Source organism: Mesoplodon bidens, assembly GCF_964165515.1.
Source record: "Mesoplodon bidens genome assembly, chromosome: 4".
Classification (NCBI taxonomy): Eukaryota; Metazoa; Chordata; class Mammalia; order Artiodactyla; family Ziphiidae; genus Mesoplodon; species Mesoplodon bidens.
Genome location: NC_138160.1, coordinates 138,115,055 through 138,132,153, shown reverse-complemented (window position 1 = coordinate 138,132,153; position 17,099 = coordinate 138,115,055). Strand labels below are relative to the sequence as shown.

The following is a 17,099-nucleotide window of genomic DNA, read 5'->3' as shown; positions in this document are numbered from 1 at the left end:
AGGGGCGCGGGCGGGGGGCGCGGGCGCAGCGGCGGGGCGGGTGGCCGGGGGCGGGCGGGGGGCGGGCCGAGGCGCCCGGCACTTCCTGTCGCCGCCATTTTGTCAAGTGAGGAGGAGGAGGAGGAAGCGGCAGCGGCCGCCGCGGACTCCGCGGCGCGCCTGGCCCCGGTAAGTCCGGGCCCGGCGTGGTGGTCACAGGCGCCGCTGTCCCCGGCCGTAGTCCCCGGGGTGGGCTTGGCCCCGGCCCGGGCGCTCACGTGGGGCGGGCCCAATGCGCTCCCTGGTGCCTTGGTCCTCTTGTCCAGGCCGGGGCAGCGCGCCCCCGCCCTCATTTCCTCATCTTCCGGGCTGTCCCCGGAGCTCTGCAGAGAACGGGGCTGGTCCCCAGGTGGAGGGAGGAGGCTGCCGCTGCACACCTGCCCGGAGACAGGCTCTTGGGGGCGGGAGCGGTGCTCTGAGGGGCGAGCCTGGCCCCCTTTACCCACCCACTCGTATCCTGGCAGCCCCTCACTGGGCGCTTTGTTTTGCTCGGTCGGTGCTTGCTGGCGTCCTTGCCACGGTCGCGTCTATTTGCAGTCTTGTGCGTGGTGGTGGTATGGGGTGGGGATGTGGGGGAGTTGTGATTCAGCGAAATAAAATGACCCCCCCTCCAAAACGGAAATAACACTTCACCCGACTGAGATACTCCTAAGGCCCAGCCTTGGATGAAGATGGGAAATCCCACTTTGGTGTAGTGGGCAGTATAAATACTTCTGTTCAGGCCCGTGGATGAGTCATGTTCTTTTGCTGAGTGACTGACCTCTCTTTTATTCAAGATCACGCATTGTTTTCTGAAGTGTTGTTTTTGTTTGTTTACTCATTTAATGTTTTGTGCAGCCTCGTGCGGTGTATGGTCTTGGCCCTTGGGTTACTTTCTGTGTGTGTGCTGGATGCAAGAAGTGACCTCTTGGAGAAGTGAATGAGAATTGAAGTGTCTTTGCTTACCTTCGAGAGGGCTCTACCTGTTCGTGTTTACAGAAACCGTCTCAGTGTACCTCTAAGCCAGTGGCTCTTTGGTCCTGTAATAATGTTTGGGAGATTTTTATGAATGGGGCTGTCAGGTTCCTTAAATTGTTAGTTCTTGGAATTTAGTCCTTGGAGGTTGTAAAGAAAGCGATACCCAGTAGGATTTATGAATATGTTACCAGTTTCGAGAAGTTCTTGGATGGCACAGTCTATTTTATGACTTTTCCAGTAATATGATAAAACATTATTTTCGGTTTAATTTGGATGGGATTTATCTTTCCCCCAAGGCATTGTAGATAACTGACCCCTTCTCCCCCAAATCTTCAGCCTGGGGAAAATAAACCTCTCCGATGATTTCCCTCGACCAAATCGAGAAAAGCCTGATCTAAAACAGTGCATTGTTCCCCTGTTATCTACTCTATCCCATAACCTTAGTAGGAAACGAAGTATCTAAGGGCTCAAGCTGTGGAGTGAGTGAGTCTCTTAAGATGGTCTTAGTTGGTCTTAACCTGAGGAGATGAGCCCACATGTGTGAATCTTACTAGAATTCAGCCCCAGCCAGTTGCTGAAGATAAGGAATTTTGCCTACAGGTGAAAGTTAGAACATGAAAGTGGCTGCATTTTTTTTTTCTTTTTTTCTTTTTTTTTGTGGTACGCGGGCCTCTCACTGTTGTGGCCTCTCCCGTTGCGGAGCACAGGCTCCGGACGCGCAGGCTCAGCGGCCATGGCTCACGGGCCCAGCCGCTCCACGGCATATGGGATCCTCCCGGACCGGGGCACGAACCCGTGTCCCCTGCATCGGCAGGCGGACTCTCAACCACTGCGCCACCAGGGAGGCCCAGTGGCTGCATTTTAAGGATGGGTTGGCTGTTCTCAAGTGTCTATGTGGTTACCTTCCCTTCCTGGGATAGAGATGAGAAAAAAAATTACCTAAGAATTGCAAGAGAATCATTGGCCACTTTGTAAAATTTCCACTAAATTATTGAATTGTTTAGAGGAATTTAGACTTTGTTTCCAAAAGTTACCTTTTTGGGCCAGTTGTTGTGATCTTTGTACTAAGTTGCACTTTTGCTTTTGGAGGTGGAGGGGATGCAGTATTTTCATGTTACACAATTCAGGTTATTGAATGACTTGAGATTTATGAATTCTGGAAGGAGATTGGAGGGTTTTTTGTTTTTTTTTTTTAACTTTCAGTAAAAACAATTTCGTATCAATGATTTGAAGACCCTGGGCTGTTAAATCTGCTCTGACAACCCGCTGTCGTCATCTGTAACGATTGTGTGGATGTGAAATGTTTCAAATTCTGATTTTGAATAGAATCGTAAAGTTGACACGTTTGTCTTTATGTTCCTGGCAAATCTATAAAAAGGAGAGAAAAGCTTGTCATTGAGAACAGTTTCATTGTTTCTATTAATGTTTAATAAATCTTTGTGATTTTTAGTGTTTTGAAAAGACAACATTTGCAAGGTGAGAATTGTGGGGATTCTTTGCTGATGCTGGCATTTTATTTAATTCATAAGACACGAGTTTGTAAAAAACAAGATTTCCTTAAATTAATATTATTTTTTTTACTAGACTGTAAGTTCCGTGAGGGCAGGGTTTTGTTTGCTTGGCTTTGTCTATTTTTATTCGCTAGTGTATTCTCAGCACCTTAGAAGAGCAGCTAAAATATTCCTTGAGTGAATAAACTGGAGAGATAATTTAGGAAGAATTTGACATGCCCATAATACCAAGTGCAAGTAATTCCTTTTAAATCAGTAAAATATTAACAGTGGGCATAATTGGTCAGTAGTGACTTACAGGAGACGTGAATTTTAAAAATTTATTTATTTTATTTATTTATTTTTGGCTGCACTGGTTGCTGCTGTGCGTGGGCATTCTCTAGTTGCAGCGAGCGGGGGCTACTCTTCATTGTGGTGCACGGGCTTCTCGTTGCGGTGGCTTTTCGTTGCGGAGCACGGGCTCTAGGCATGCAGGCTCAGTAGTTGTGGCTCGAGGGCTCTAGAGCACAGGCTCAGTAGTTGTGGTGCACGGGCTTAGTTGCTCCGCGGCATGTGGGATCTTCCTGGACCAGGGCTCGAACCTGTGTCGCCTGCATTGGCAGGCAGATTCTTTTTTTTTTTTTTTTTTGCGGTATGCGGGCCTCCCACTGTTGTGGCCTCTCCCATTGCGGAGCACAGGCTCCGGACGCGCAGGCTCAGCGGCCATGGCCCACGGGCCCAGCCGCTCCGCGGCATACGGGATCCTCCCGGACCGGGGCACGAACCCGTATCCCCCGCATCGGCAGGCGGACTCTCAACCACTGCGCCACCAGGGAGGCCCGGCAGGCAGATTCTTAACCACTGAGCCACCAAGGAAGCCCAGGAGACGTGAATTTTAGCTAAGGTAATGTTAAGGTCCCTAATTGCAGTAAACTTACTAATAGTCCAAGCAGCATGGCATGCAGTTGCTTCTGTGCACTGTCTGCTGTGCGTCTCCCACTTAGCAGTTTGAAATGTGGTGAGTGGGTTTGGGCTGTGGGTCAGTCCTGACCTGGGAAAAGTATTTTAAGAGGAAGTTGAAGTGGGTAATAAACAAGTATGGGTACCATTTCTTAATGTGGATCTCATTTTGTCAGTAAAAAGGTTTTTTGTTTGTTTGTTTAAAAACATTGAGCCCTTTCTAATATTCTGATTTCATGTGATTGGCCAATCCACTGTAACAATTAGTTCCTGAGTTTCTACTGTGTATAAGGGAAGACAAAAAGATATTTGCACAATGATTTTCTGTGGTACATATATTCTTTCTTAATGTATTCATCCTCTCCAAATATTTATTGAATATAAATTATATTTTGAATATTATACTAACATTGTAAAATCTTATTATCTTTTTGTTTTTAGTGTTTTTATAACAGGCTTATTGAGATATAATTCACAAATGATAGTTCACCAATTTAAAGCGTACAAATCAGTGGTTTTTAGTATGTTCAGAGTGGTGCAGCCACCACCACAACCAACTTTAGAACATTGTCATCCCTCCAAAAAGAAATCCCTATTCATTAGCAGTCACGTTCCATCCCCCCAATCCCTGGCAACCACCGATTTACACTCTGTCTCTATAAATTTGCCTATTCTGGATATTTCAGGAATCATACGATACATAACCTTTTGTGGCTGGCTCCTTTTACTTGGTATAATGTTTTTAAGGTTTGTGCTGTAGCGTGAATCAGTACTTCATTTCTCTTATAACTAAGTAATATTCCATTGTATGGATGGATATGTCACATTTTATTTATTCAGTTGATGGATATTTGGGTTTCCACTTTTTTGGGTATTGTGAATGGTACTGCTATGAACATTCATATACAAATTTTTGTGTGGACATTTGTATTAATTTCTCTTGGATGGATATCTAGGAGTGGAATTGCTAGGTCATGGCACTTAACTTTTTGAGAATGCACAATGACTTTTTAACTGCAGTGATTTTTCTAGTACTTTGATGGAGGAGTTAAAAAAAAAAGAGCTTAATGGAATGTGGTGTAGCCATTTAAAAGAATGAGGAAATGGAAGTGCAAGGATGTCAGCATGTTTACATGTAGTACAGTCTGCACGGTTTGATCCCCATTTGGTTTTTAAAATCGTACATTGTTAGAGAACAGTTTGAAATGCTGGTGAGGCACAGAAAACAGTCTGGAAGATGCACCCCAAACTCGTACCATTGTTATAAAGGTTAATTTTAAAAACAGGTTTTTTTTGTCCAGTCCAAGCAGGCTACAGCTGATTAAACTGCATCCACATGTCCCAGCATAAATCATAGGATGTATTGCATTCTAAAGAAATAGATGGAGAGTGAGTCCAGTGTCAAAGATAGGGCAGAGCAGCCATCTGTCCTGTTCTTGACCAAATCCTGAGGGGGAATAGCGCTGGTTGATCCACATCATTTGCAAAAGAGGTTGTATGGGTTTTTCTCTTTAAACAAAAGTAGTGCACATTTTTTAAAATTTGGAAAATACAGTGTTAAGGTGACGTTAAGTGTTAAAAATTGTTACCTAACCCCATTTTTGTGCCAGTCTTTTTCTACATGAGTAACAAAATTGGATTGTGCTGTTAATTTTTCAAAAAATATTACACTGTGAACATTTCCAAAATATTCTATTTTAACTGGTTGCCTAAAATTCTATTATGTGAATGTACCATAATTTAATTCTGCTATTTTTGGACATGATTTTCAAGTTTTCTCTTTTTTTCATACCTAGAAATGGAATCACCAGACCAAAGGTTGTGCGTTTTTGGAAAGTTGATACAAATTAGTTTTCTAGCAAAGTTCCATGAATTTCCCTTTCTCCAATCTAAGCTTGACAGTGTCTTGTTTATAAGGGTGAGGTTTTTAACAGTTCCCTCCCCCCACGAACAGTAGCTGTGTAAAAACAAAATGTGGTTTTTTTTTTTTTTTTTTTTTTTTTTTTTGCGGTATGCGGGCCTCTCACTGTTGTGGCCTCTCCCGTTGCGGAGCACAGGCTCCGGATGCGCAGGCTCAGCGGCCATGGCTCACGGGCCTAGCCGCTCCGCGGCATATGGGATCCTCCCGGACCGGGGCACGAACCCGTATCCCCTGCAGCGGCAGGCGGACTCTCAACCACTGCGCCACCAGGGAGGCCCACAAAATGTGGTTTTGAGTGTGTTCTGAAGCCTTCTGAGAAGCAGAAGTGTCTCTGAGATCTTGCTCTTTGACCTTTCTACTCTCCTGCCCAGAGTTGGACTTTGTTTCCTGAAATCAAGTCACAGAATTCCTGACTCTGTGATAGAAGTCCAGTGTTATTTGAATGCTCTGGGGAGGGCTTGAACAGCCTCTTGGCAGTCCAGTCCTGTCTCATTTTTGCTGCCCTGCTCCAAAGACTGATACCACCAGTGTGGCACAGTTAGACCCCAGTTTGAATCCTGGCCCTCCTGCCTGCTGTGTGACCTTCGCCTGTCACTCAGCCTTCCCCAAACTTCATTTCTCCATCTTTCAGTTGAGGATAAAATGAGGCAGTGCTCTCTCAGGGTTAGCTACTTATTTGCTGTCATTATCCAGGGTGAAGAATAGAAGTGGGAAGAGGTAGCCAGGTATTATAAAGTAGAGCAGCTGAGGGTAGGAAGGTGGACCAGCTGACATGCCTGGAAACCATGTCACCAGGTGATATCAAGATCAGCCAGGTGCCTTCTTCCATGTTGCATCTTCCTTCAAGTGAGCTGTGAGTAGAGATCAATGGGGGAGGTGATTTAAAGTAGGGGTTGGTTTTTCTAGGTGAGGATTTGTTTATGTGATAATGAGATTAAAAGTGGTGGTAATGGGACTAATGGAAATTCAGCAAGCTTTGGGGGTGCTCATCCTGGGATGTTGTTGACTGCAGAGTTTGGAGAAATGATCCATCAGGGGAAGGTGGTCCAGTATATCCTCAGGCCTAAGATGTAACTTAACTATTTTATTAAAACCTGGTTGTCTGAACAAAGGCAACAGTCAGTTGGGAGTTGCTGATAGAGGAAGTTTTTGCGGAGCACAAGCGTAGCATCTCTCATAACTTCCCAGCCTCTTTTGGCCCTAAATTAAATTGTGTTGACATCTGGATTTGATGAAAGGGTTCTGGTCTGCAGGAAGGTTTGTATCACAAGTCATGGTCTCTCTGGAAGGGAGGCAGGCAGTTGGATGATGGGCCAGGAAAGTGGAGTGTCTGGGAGGCTGAGTTCTTGCTGGTGGACTTTGGGCCTGTTGACCAGAAGAGCCAGTCGATGCCAGTCACCATTACTAGGGGCCATCAGTATCCAGGTCCGTGTGGAATGCCTTTAGTTTGTGTTAAACCCAACTGGAGAATCTATTTCTTTCAGAAATTGGTCAAATCTGAGCATTTAACTGCAAATTAAGAGTACCTAAATGAATATGCTGTTTCTTCTTTTTGATCTGTGACATACTTACAAATACAGGCTTTTTTAAGCTCACTCTAGGTGTAGGGTATTCTGTGATCTTTTCCTTGACAAGTGTTGGCCTGTTCTGCTCAATGTAGGAAGTTCCAGGACTCTGGGCTGTGGCTAGCAGAGTTGGTTGGGCTTGGGTGGAGCTGTGTACTGAGAACTGTGGAGTCCATGTCAGGGATCAGTCCAGGCCCGCTCCCTTCTGGCCTTGACCTCGACCTCAGGCAAGTTACATAATCTCCCTAAACCTCAGTTTTCTCATGTGTAAAATGGGATCTCTATGAATAAGCATTGACTGAGTAGACAACAGGTGGGGGTGTCTGGCCTCTGTGTTGTATTCAGATTGGGGGAAGGTAGGGGAGTATCTGACCTGTATTATATTTGATTGGTGGGAGGGTGCTTCTTTTGCTCTGCATAAAGGGTTTCTAGAATAGCCGTCCAGGCCTCATTTTGCCTGTGGTCACTTCTCTTGTCTTGGTGTGCCCTTAAGGCTGAAACTGCTTATTTGTTCCTAGTTGCTGTTATGCCAAGAGACACTGGTGCACTGTGGAAGCAGTGCCAAGGAGAGGTGTTGGGTTTGGTATTATGTAATTTCTAGAAACAGGAATTAGTAATATCTGTGTCCTTGTGTGTGACTAATGTCCCCAGTTGTCCTATGCCAGGCAATAACACATACATGTTTGCGGGCGAATTGGCTTTTGAGATTGTTTTGTGTAAGTGAGATAAATTTGGGGATTTTACACTTAAAACATTCTCTGCTGTGTTTGAGGAAGCATACGTTTCAGGTGAGCAGATCGTTATTGTGAGGGTTGAAACAGGCAGACTGCATGGAGTGTGGAGCCTGCCAGTGCATGTTGTGTGTGTGCACGTGTGTGTGCATGCGTGTGTGTGCACACAAGAGGGAGAGAAGGAAGGAACTGGACTGGACACATTGCATCTGCTGTGTACCTTCCTTGGACCAGTCTCATATCCTCTCAAGCCTCAGTTTCTCATGTGTAAAATGAGAGAATAGGTTTGGGCTCCAGAGAACTTTGACCACAATCTAGATTTTAAGAGAGAGTAATTATTATTTTATATGTGTTTTTCATACTCTGGGTAATGAAATGAACTTAGTAGGTTGCAGTCATTGTTTAATGGGGGAGAAACAGGAAATGTCAAAGGGTGTTTACATGTTCAAGGGTATTTCATAAAACCTTTGCTGTGATTTTATGTACTGTGTACATGACAAAATCTGTTTCTTATTGTGAATCTTGTCACACTAGTGTGAAATAACCTCATTTTAGATACCTCTCAATGGTAGCTGTGGGTACCCTGAAAACTTCTTAAAAATTTTTTTTGGTGGCCATTTTGCAATCTGTTTCTTCATCACTTGCCCAAGGGTGACTGTCCTGGATATGCTTTCTAGTAGCGAGTGAAGTGCATTGATCTTGTTTTTTGGCCGAGTTGGGTCTTTGTTGCTGCATGTGGGCTTTCTCTAGTTGCGGCGAGTGGGGGCTACTCTTCGTTGCGGTGCGTGGGCTTCTCACTGTGGTGGTTTCTCTTGTTGCAGAGCATGGGTTCTAGGGTGCGCGGGCTTCAGTAGTTGTGACTCGTGGGCTCTAGAGCTCAGGCTCAGTAGCTGTGGCCCATGGGCTTAGTTGCTCTGTGGCATGTGGGATCTTCCCGGAACAGGGATCGAACCCGCGTCCCCTGAATTGGGAGGCAGATTTTCAAGCACTGCACCACCAGGGAAGTCCTGCATTGATCTTCGGTTTCTTTTCTTTCTTGTACTCTGCTTGCTAGAAGCTCTTTGGAGGGTAGAGTGGGATGGGAAAGTTGAGGAAGCATGTAGTGGTGAAGGTTGTCAGTAGTTTGCAACAAGCAAAACAAGAAGTATGTAAAGAGTATTTAGTGTGTGTATGTGTAAGGCAAGTTACTTGTTTTTTATTCTCAGATAGGGTCTTCCCAAGTTTTTAGTGAAGATGTCAGTTTTAAAGGAAATGGCTGTATTGGTTAGGTCTCTCGGGTGAAAATACCAAGCATAAACAGGTTGAAATGAAAGGGAACTTGTTGGTTTGTGTGATAAGTCTGGAGTGGGCCTTGGGCACAGCTGAATTCAGGGGCTCAAATAGGGACATCAGAGCTGTTCTCTATCTCTGATATCCTGACCTCAAGGTCAAGAGTGATTCTTCCCCAGTAATGCTCTCTAATGATGGAAGACTCTGGCTTGGGTCGTTGCCCATCCCTGACCGTGTGCAGAGGGGGAATGCCGAACCACCTCGCCTCAAACGTGACACGTTTATCCCATCTCTGCCTTCCACTTGCTCACCTCAAGTGGTAGCCCCAGCAGCATCTTGCTCACCATTATGAGTCATTCTAGATGGGATAATTTCTGTCAAACTGTCTATAGTTTACACTAGAAGTCGAGTGTATCTCCTAACTTGAAGCAAGAAGTTTTGGATGGTTGAAAGGGAAGCTAATTTACCATACTTGGTCATAAACCAGAGTTAGGTGAAATCAGCTTAGAGTGAGTTACTCAAGAAAAAGGATAAAGTGAAGATCGTCAAGGATGTGTGTATTCCAAATCCTTGATAGAGGATTAAATGAACGACATGGTTTATTTCTGGTTTCAGGTACAGAGGGAGTTGCTGTGGCGGCTCTGGGAGGAGTCAAGCCAAGTCTCAATAGTCTCTTGAGTGGGCAAGAGGACTCCAGCCACTGGTGATAGAGCCCAGTTTGGCCAGAAAAAAAAGCCCTCAGGAAGCACAGGGGGTGAGATGGGCTTAGATCACGGAATGAAGCGCAGGGGAAGACTGGGTTAAGAGACCAGGTAGATAAACCTTGGCAAACACTTGCATGAATGAACTTGTTATGGAGAACATTTCAGTGGACTGGGTTCATCTTCATCCACACAAAAAGTCATTTGTAATTTTGCCATTTGTTAAGCTGTTTCTGCACTTAAGTTCTTGTAAAGTCTGCTGCTTGGCATTCCTCTAGTATTACAGAAAGCTTACTCAGATTTCCATAATCAAAAACAAGTGTTAAACATTGCTAGAGTAATCATTTTCCTGCAGTTCTTGCTCTTGGATTTATTCAGTTCTTTAAGGGGCTCAAAATAATGAGGGTCCAGTGGCCAAGGATAGACCAGCCCTGCTTCTCACTAGAGCATCAGTTTTTTTGTTTTTAATTTATTTGGCAGCATTGGGTCTTTGTTGTGGTGTGCATGCGGGCTCTTTGTTGCAGTGCGCGGGCTTCTCTCTAGTTGTGGCAGCAGGCTCCAGAGCGCGCGGGCTCAGTACTTGCAGTGTGCGGGCTTAGTTGCCCCGCAGCATGTGGGATCTTAGTTCCCCAACCAGGGATCAAACCCACATCTGCACTGGAAGGCGGATTCTTAACCACTGGACCACCAGGGAAGTCCCTAGAGCATCAGTTCTTAACTTGAGGGGAGTTTGGAGGTCCCTTTGAGAATGTGACAGACAGCGCTGCGGATCCTTTCTCCAGAAAAATGCATATGTGCGAACGTTGAACAGTTTGGGAGCAGGGGCAGTTCTCAGAACCCTAAAGCCCATTTAGGGAGCGTGTACTAAAATGAATTTCTTGAATTTTACTTTGAGAATGAGTAATTATGTTAATTAAAAGACTCTTGGGCTTCCCTGGTGGCGCAGTGGTTGAGAGTCCGCCTGCCGATGCAGGGGACACGGGTTCGTGCCCCGGTCTGGGAGGATCCCACATGCCGCGGAGCGGTTGGGCCCGTGAGCCATGGCCGTTGGGCCTGCGCGTCCGGAGCCTGTGCTCCGCAACGGGAGAGGCCACAACAGTGAGAGGCCCGCATACAGCAAAAAAAAAAAAAAAAAAAGACTCTTGATGGTTTTGAAGACTTTCTTTTTTGCATGCATCCTATTTTTGCAGGCATTTGCAGATTTATGACTGTAGGAAACTGTGTGGAGCACCCTTTTTGGTTTGTCCTTGTGAAAATCCTCCAGAGATTTTTACAGAGCTGTCGAGTAACCAGTGTCAGCTGTGGTGCAGATCTGTCCAGGGGCCCTCTGCGCCCTTCTTTTTCAGCGTGTTCTCTTTCTTGGAGATGAATGTTAGAATGTGCCAGAATGGGCTTATTGCAGCGGCTGCAGATGAAGGAAGGTTTTTGTTCTGGGGCTCTTCACTGACGCTGTTTGTGCTGTTCATAAAACCATCTCCAGGATTTGGTGTTGGCCTGGAGCCTTTGTTGCAGAAGGTAATCCAGTGGGTCGCTAGCCAGCCTGATGATTTCATGGTGTTGGATGTGGGTAGACTTAGAAAGATTCATGGCTATGGTCCCTATGTGGCTTAGCGCCTGCTGTCAGCTGCAGCACCCTTTATTCCATGCATGCCCTTGAACCTGCAGACGGAGGGAGATAGAGCTTGTGGGATGAGAAAGGACCATTCTTTAGTGTTATATGTTCATGCTTAGGGCTATGAACATGCTACACAGGTGGTGTGCATGATGCCACTCTGCTCTACTTCCCCCAATCCTTGTCTGGTAGAAGGAGTGGGAAATCCAGTATCGTAAACTTGAATAATTCATACTTTGTAATTGGGGCAGAGTTGTCAAAGGATGGAAAACAATCTGTATTACTTCTAAGAATATGGCATATTGTTTGAAAAATTCAACTGAGTAAACGTTAAAGGTCTTACTGGTTTTATTCAATGATTGATGAATGGGGCAGCAGCCCATCTAGCAGATAGGAAGGGGCGCCTGAGGAGCTGTACAAATGAAAGACTTAGTAACAGAGAGCAGGATGAGGGAAATTATGCTATCAAAAAGCAGATTGCTTGTGGCAAGGTCACTTTCTTTTTAGGGATGTTAGGGGTCTGTCAGGCAGATTACCTCAGTAGTGCTGTCCAGGTGATTCCCGATTGACTGGTTTAAGATTCCATTTTGGGAGAGCCAAAACTAAGTTGTGGTTTGTGGACATGGAGCTTAGCATAGGAGACACCATTTTGGGCCTGTTGTCCTCTTTTTAACAATATTAAAATCCCTTTGCTTTCCCCTAATTTCTGAAGTTTGAAGATAGACTTATATATGCTGATGGATATTTCCCCTTTTCATTTTCTGTTGGTCTTGGCTTTAATTAATCCCATTGCTCTGCTCAGTTGAATTACCGTCTTACTGTACAGGCATGGCTTTGTTACTTAGGCAGTTTTCCCTTTCTGTTCTGTAATTAAATAAACACGTAGCCTGTATGAAAGAGTTTTGTAAGAGATGGTACCATTCATGTGTAGGTTGTTTTCATTTATAATCTTCATTTAAAATTCTTACCTCTGAAGTGCTTTTAGTTATAAAAAGCTGCTAAGTAATGAAGTGTGTGTATATGCGTCTTTGTTTTCCTTTTGACGCCAGGAGACAATTGAGCTCACAGATTGGTTGTCAGGAGATAACACCACCTTCATGTTCATCTGTTTCAAGATAATAACTCACATATATTTGTAATCCCAGAAATGCAGTTTGGAGTTACCAAAGTTGGAGCTGACAGGCCCATAGCTTAGCTTGCCTGTCCTCTGTGTCATTTCTCAGGACATCGATGGGCCTCTTTGTTCTGGGAACCCATTTGAGTACCCTTCCCTTGCACTTGTGAGAGCTGGGTGCCCTCCCTGGCCTAGGGCTCTTTCAAACCCCTCCCCCCCCAATTGTTTACCTTGAGACAATAGTTATCTTTGATCATTGGCTTTGTGAAAAGGTTCAGGGCTTTTAGCAAATAGTTGCCTGTGAATAGACTTTCCCTTCAAAGGGTAGAACTACCTTTTCTGAATAGGCCTTTTTTTTCTGTTTCTTACTGCTTGCCTATTCTGAAATGGTAAATTTGAACAGGAGTCACCCTGCTAGGTCTGGGTCAGCCTTAATGTATGGAGTTGCAATGTGGTTCACTTCTCTTTCTCCACTGTATTCCCCTCCACAAACTGGGGAGCTTGTGCATCCATTTATGATCACTCCATTTTAGTGAATATTTGAGTGATTACTGTGTGCCAGGTGCTGGATTTCTAAGACTCTGTATTCCTTAAAATCCTCAGAAAATGGGTACCGGTATCATCTGTGTTTTGCAGATAAGGAATTTGACACTCAGAGAGCTCAGTCACTTGGGTAGGGTTGCTGGTAAGTGGCAAAGCCTGGTTCTAGAGCCCAGGTGTTCATGATTTCTGTTCTACAGCAGAAGAGAGGAAGGAATCCACCTCATGCAGATGGTTGGGATGGTACATAATGAGCACAAGGCAGACTTAGGAAGTGCTCTCTGAGAGGTACAGTCCAGGCAGTCAGAGAAGGAAGAGACTATCCAGCTGTGAGTATAGGAAAAGAATTGATGTTTAGGCTCATCCATCTGTGAGGACAGCCGAGGCCTGGACAGAAACCTGGATAGTTCTGCAAGCAAACACCTGTTCTTTGGAGGCAGGCCATGCCCTTGGTCCAGAAGATCAGGGGTTATTTAAAAAAACTCACCAGGGCAGAGAATGGTCAGAGGAGGGTCGTTACTTTGGCTCGGCAGATCTTTTCATCCAGGTTTCTGTGCCACTCTCCTGAAGAGTCTCATGAAGAAATTCCCACATGTGGAATTAAACCTCGCCTTTAAAAGGTTTCCACCAGAGCACCAAAATGCCTTGATTTGGTTTCACCTCCATTTTCCCCTTGATACTCCAGTGAAAGTATATGAGAAGGAGTTTGGGGGAGTAGTAAGCTGGAGTAAGTGTCATGTTTAGCCCAGGCGCCCCACCCAGGCTTGTTAACTCAGGGATGTGAACTGGATGATCTCTTAGGATTTGGTGAGCCTCTTAGTCTCTAAGCGCTACTTTATTGTAGGGTGAAATTGAGTTCCAGCTCTTGGGTGCTTATTTTCCCACATAGGGACCCTTACTTAAAAGGAATTTTCTGCCTGAAGCAGACATGCTGAATTGGATGATTCCATCAGTGTGTGTGCATGGGACTTCTTAAGAAATCAGGTGCTGTGCTGTATTCTGCGTGCACAGTAACGATTCAGTGGTGAGTAAAGGTGTTTCCCATGTCTGTGCCATGTACGATTAAAACGACTGGGGGCGGGGTGTGACAGGTGTTTTAGAGACCTTAATATCTCCAGTGGTGAGCAGCAACCCAGCGGTAGAAAGGTGGTATTAACAAGTGTGCCCTGAAGGAATAGGTTTTCATTTTACTTTTTTTTTTTTTTGCGGTACGCGGGCCTCTCACTGTTGTGGCCTCTCCCGTTGCGGAGCACAGGCTCCAGACGTGCAGGCTCAGCAGCCATGGCTCACGGGCCTAGCTGCTCTGCGGCATATGGGATCTTCCCGGACCGGGGCACGAACCCATGTCCCCTGCATCGGCAGGCGGACTCTCAAGCACTGCGCCACCAGGGAAGTCCCTCATTTTACTTTTAAAACTTTTTTTGACCTTGTAAAATGACAAATGATCTCATTGAATAAGGGTTTGGTTCTGAGTAGCTATGATAAGAATTCAGTCAAGAGAAAATCTTCTTGCTATAGCATTCTTCTGCATGCTTGCATGCATCCAAGAGGTGTGCAAGTGTCTTAATTAAGTGCCCGGGAGTGGGATTACTAGGCCCTTGGGGATGCCTTAATGCCAAATTACCTGTTAAAAAAAAAAAAGTTGCATCTGTTTACCTTCCCACATCTGAAAATGTTGAGCCATATTTTCACCAACATTGTCATTAACAGACTTCTTATATTTTCACATTAACATGGCTGAGCATCTTATTGTATTTGTTTGAAATACCTGTTTCTGACTTTTGTCATTTTCCTTTACCTTGTTTATCTTTTTAAATTGATTTGCAGCCGTTGTTTTTTTTTTTTTAATATCCTCAAGGTTTTTAAATTTAATTTTGGCTCCGTTGGGTCTTCGTTGCCGCGTGCAGGCTTTCTCTACTTGGGAAGAGTGGGCTTCTCATTGTGGTGGCTTCTCTTGTTGCGGAGCACGGGCTCTAGGCACATGGGCTTCAGTAGTTGTGGTGCACAGGCTTGGAGTTGTGGCTCGCGGGCTCTTGAGCACAGGCTCAGTAGTTGTGGCGCACAGACTTAGTTGCTTCATGGTACGTGGGATCTTCCCGGACCAAGGGTCCAACCCGTGTCTCCTGCATTGGCAGGCAGATTCTTAACCACTGCGCCACCAGGGAAGTCCCTGCAACCGTTCTTTATAAAGTCTGAGCACCAGATCTTTGTGGCTAGTACATTTTACAAATATTTCCCCCTAGTTTGGTGTCAACACCACCACCACCACACATACTTCTATATTATCTTTTGACAAACAGAAAATCTTAATTTTAACATAGATGAACTTACGACTCTTCGATTTACAGTTGGTGAGAACACTACCTGAAATCAAATATTCTGTTTTATCTTTGAAAAGTTGTAGAGTTTTGCCTTTCAAATGTATGCCCTTCATCCATCAGGAAATGATTTTTGGGTACAGGGTGAGGAGTAATGCAGCCTCTGAATCCCTTGCTGGCTTTGTGACCTCATATAAATGACTGATTTCTTCTGCATCAATGTCCTCAGCTGCAAAATGAAATCCTGATCTCTGCTGTGTGCGAGGCTCTTGTGAGGTCGGAATACAGCATCCCAGCACACTGAGCCCCAAGCCTCAGTAGGCATTCAGTAATTTCCTCCTTGTTCTGAGTCCAACTGCATTCCCTAAGCATGTGGACACTCGGGGGAAGTTGGCACTTAACCCAGAAAGTTGTTGCTAGTACATTGCCTGCCAACTGCTACAGCCATCGCGGCCAGGCTGGGTTTGACTGCTCAGCAAATCTTCTGGCAGGGCACTGGCGGCTTGGAGAATGTTCAGCCGTGTGCAGACTTGCCTGGTGCAGGCAGGTGCTCAGTCTTAGAGATGATTAGTGCCAATCTGATGCATTGTAGAAATAAATGACTGCTTCCTAACTCTAGTTAAAAAGTTGAGTCCGGACACTCTTCTAACCAGGAGCTTTGGACCTTGAAAGGAGCTTGTTTAGTGACCACCAGTGACCACATGTGCAGACACACGGTGTGCATTCCTGTGAGCAGACAAACAGAAGGCTGGGGATCTGGTGATGTTTGGCATTTGTGTCACAGTATGCATTTTCCGATTGATTCATGGAGAGATAGAATGGGCTGGGATTGTGTGGTGTGGTACAGTAGGGATGCCCATGATCAGAGACACTTTGCATTTCCCTCTGGAGGAGAGTAATGACCATGATGGATGAGTGGACATTTTTGCATGTGCTCTGGGAGATTAGATGTCAGAGTGAGGAGACTGAAGAGCATAGACTTCAAGCATTGCTCATAGAGTGTGTTGCGGTGTATATTCCCCTTTCTAGAGCCTTTTCCAGTTTCACTCTCCAGTATTCTTGCTTCCATTTTGATCAGGGGCTTCGTCATGCACCTTTCACGGAGGGGACCACTGAGCTGGGCATGTAATCATTCAGCCATCAAACATTTGTTGATCCCTCTCAACCCTGTAATGTCCACATTTGGAAAAACTGGAAATGTCCCAGTGTAAGACAGCTGGGGAGTGGTAAGCTTTGGCCTTTTGTGTTGGGTAGTGGCTGTCATTTCACAATTAGAGGTGACACATAGGATCTATACATATGTCCCATCAACACCAGAACATAGTATGAGGGGAATATTGATTGTAAGTAACCCTGTAAGTTTACACATGTGGAAATAGGTGTTGTGCTGCAGCGTGACCTTTCCCGTACTTGTGTGGCTTTGCTACATTTTATTGTAGTGACAGCTAAATGTTTTAATCAAGAGATCTCAGTCTACAGGCAGAATTGGCTTGTTTGTTTATTGCTGCTTGTTCCCTCTGAACCCAGAGGTGTTCTGTTGTCAGGGCCAGTGGGAGTTGTTTGGTTCTCTAGCACTTGTTGCCTAGGAGTCCCCCTCCCAGCCCTGCAGCAGCAAATATCTTTACTAGTTTTGAGATTTAACCAAAACTGTAAAATTGGGCCAAGGTCCTCTAGGAAACATTTAGTATGAAAAATTATTCTACATAGTAGTGTCCTATCAGGGTAAGTTATTTTCTCAAAAGATTAATGAATTGTCTTAAACACTCTTCAGTAGCTGGGTATCAACTTTCCCCCTACTCTGAGCTAGGAGTAGAGCCCCACTTCCCTAACTGATGTGAGCGCAGGAAATGTTGCGGTTGTGCAGCCTACAAGGTTTTTGTTT

General features: G+C 45.1%; 1 protein-coding gene across 6 annotated transcripts in view; it reads left to right on the top strand.

Annotated features, from left to right (window-relative positions):
* The window catches only part of BRD4 (bromodomain containing 4), an 82,774-nt gene that overhangs the window by 501 nt on the left and 65,174 nt on the right, over nt 1-17,099 (top strand). Inside the window, exon 1 of one of the 6 annotated variants that reach the window (XM_081230658.1) lies at nt 122-168. The exons of the other annotated variants lie outside the window; for them this stretch is intronic. The gene's annotated coding sequence lies outside the window, so the exon portion shown is untranslated. Of the gene's footprint in view, nt 1-121; nt 169-17,099 lie in introns of those variants that run through there. 6 annotated transcript variants of the gene reach the window in all.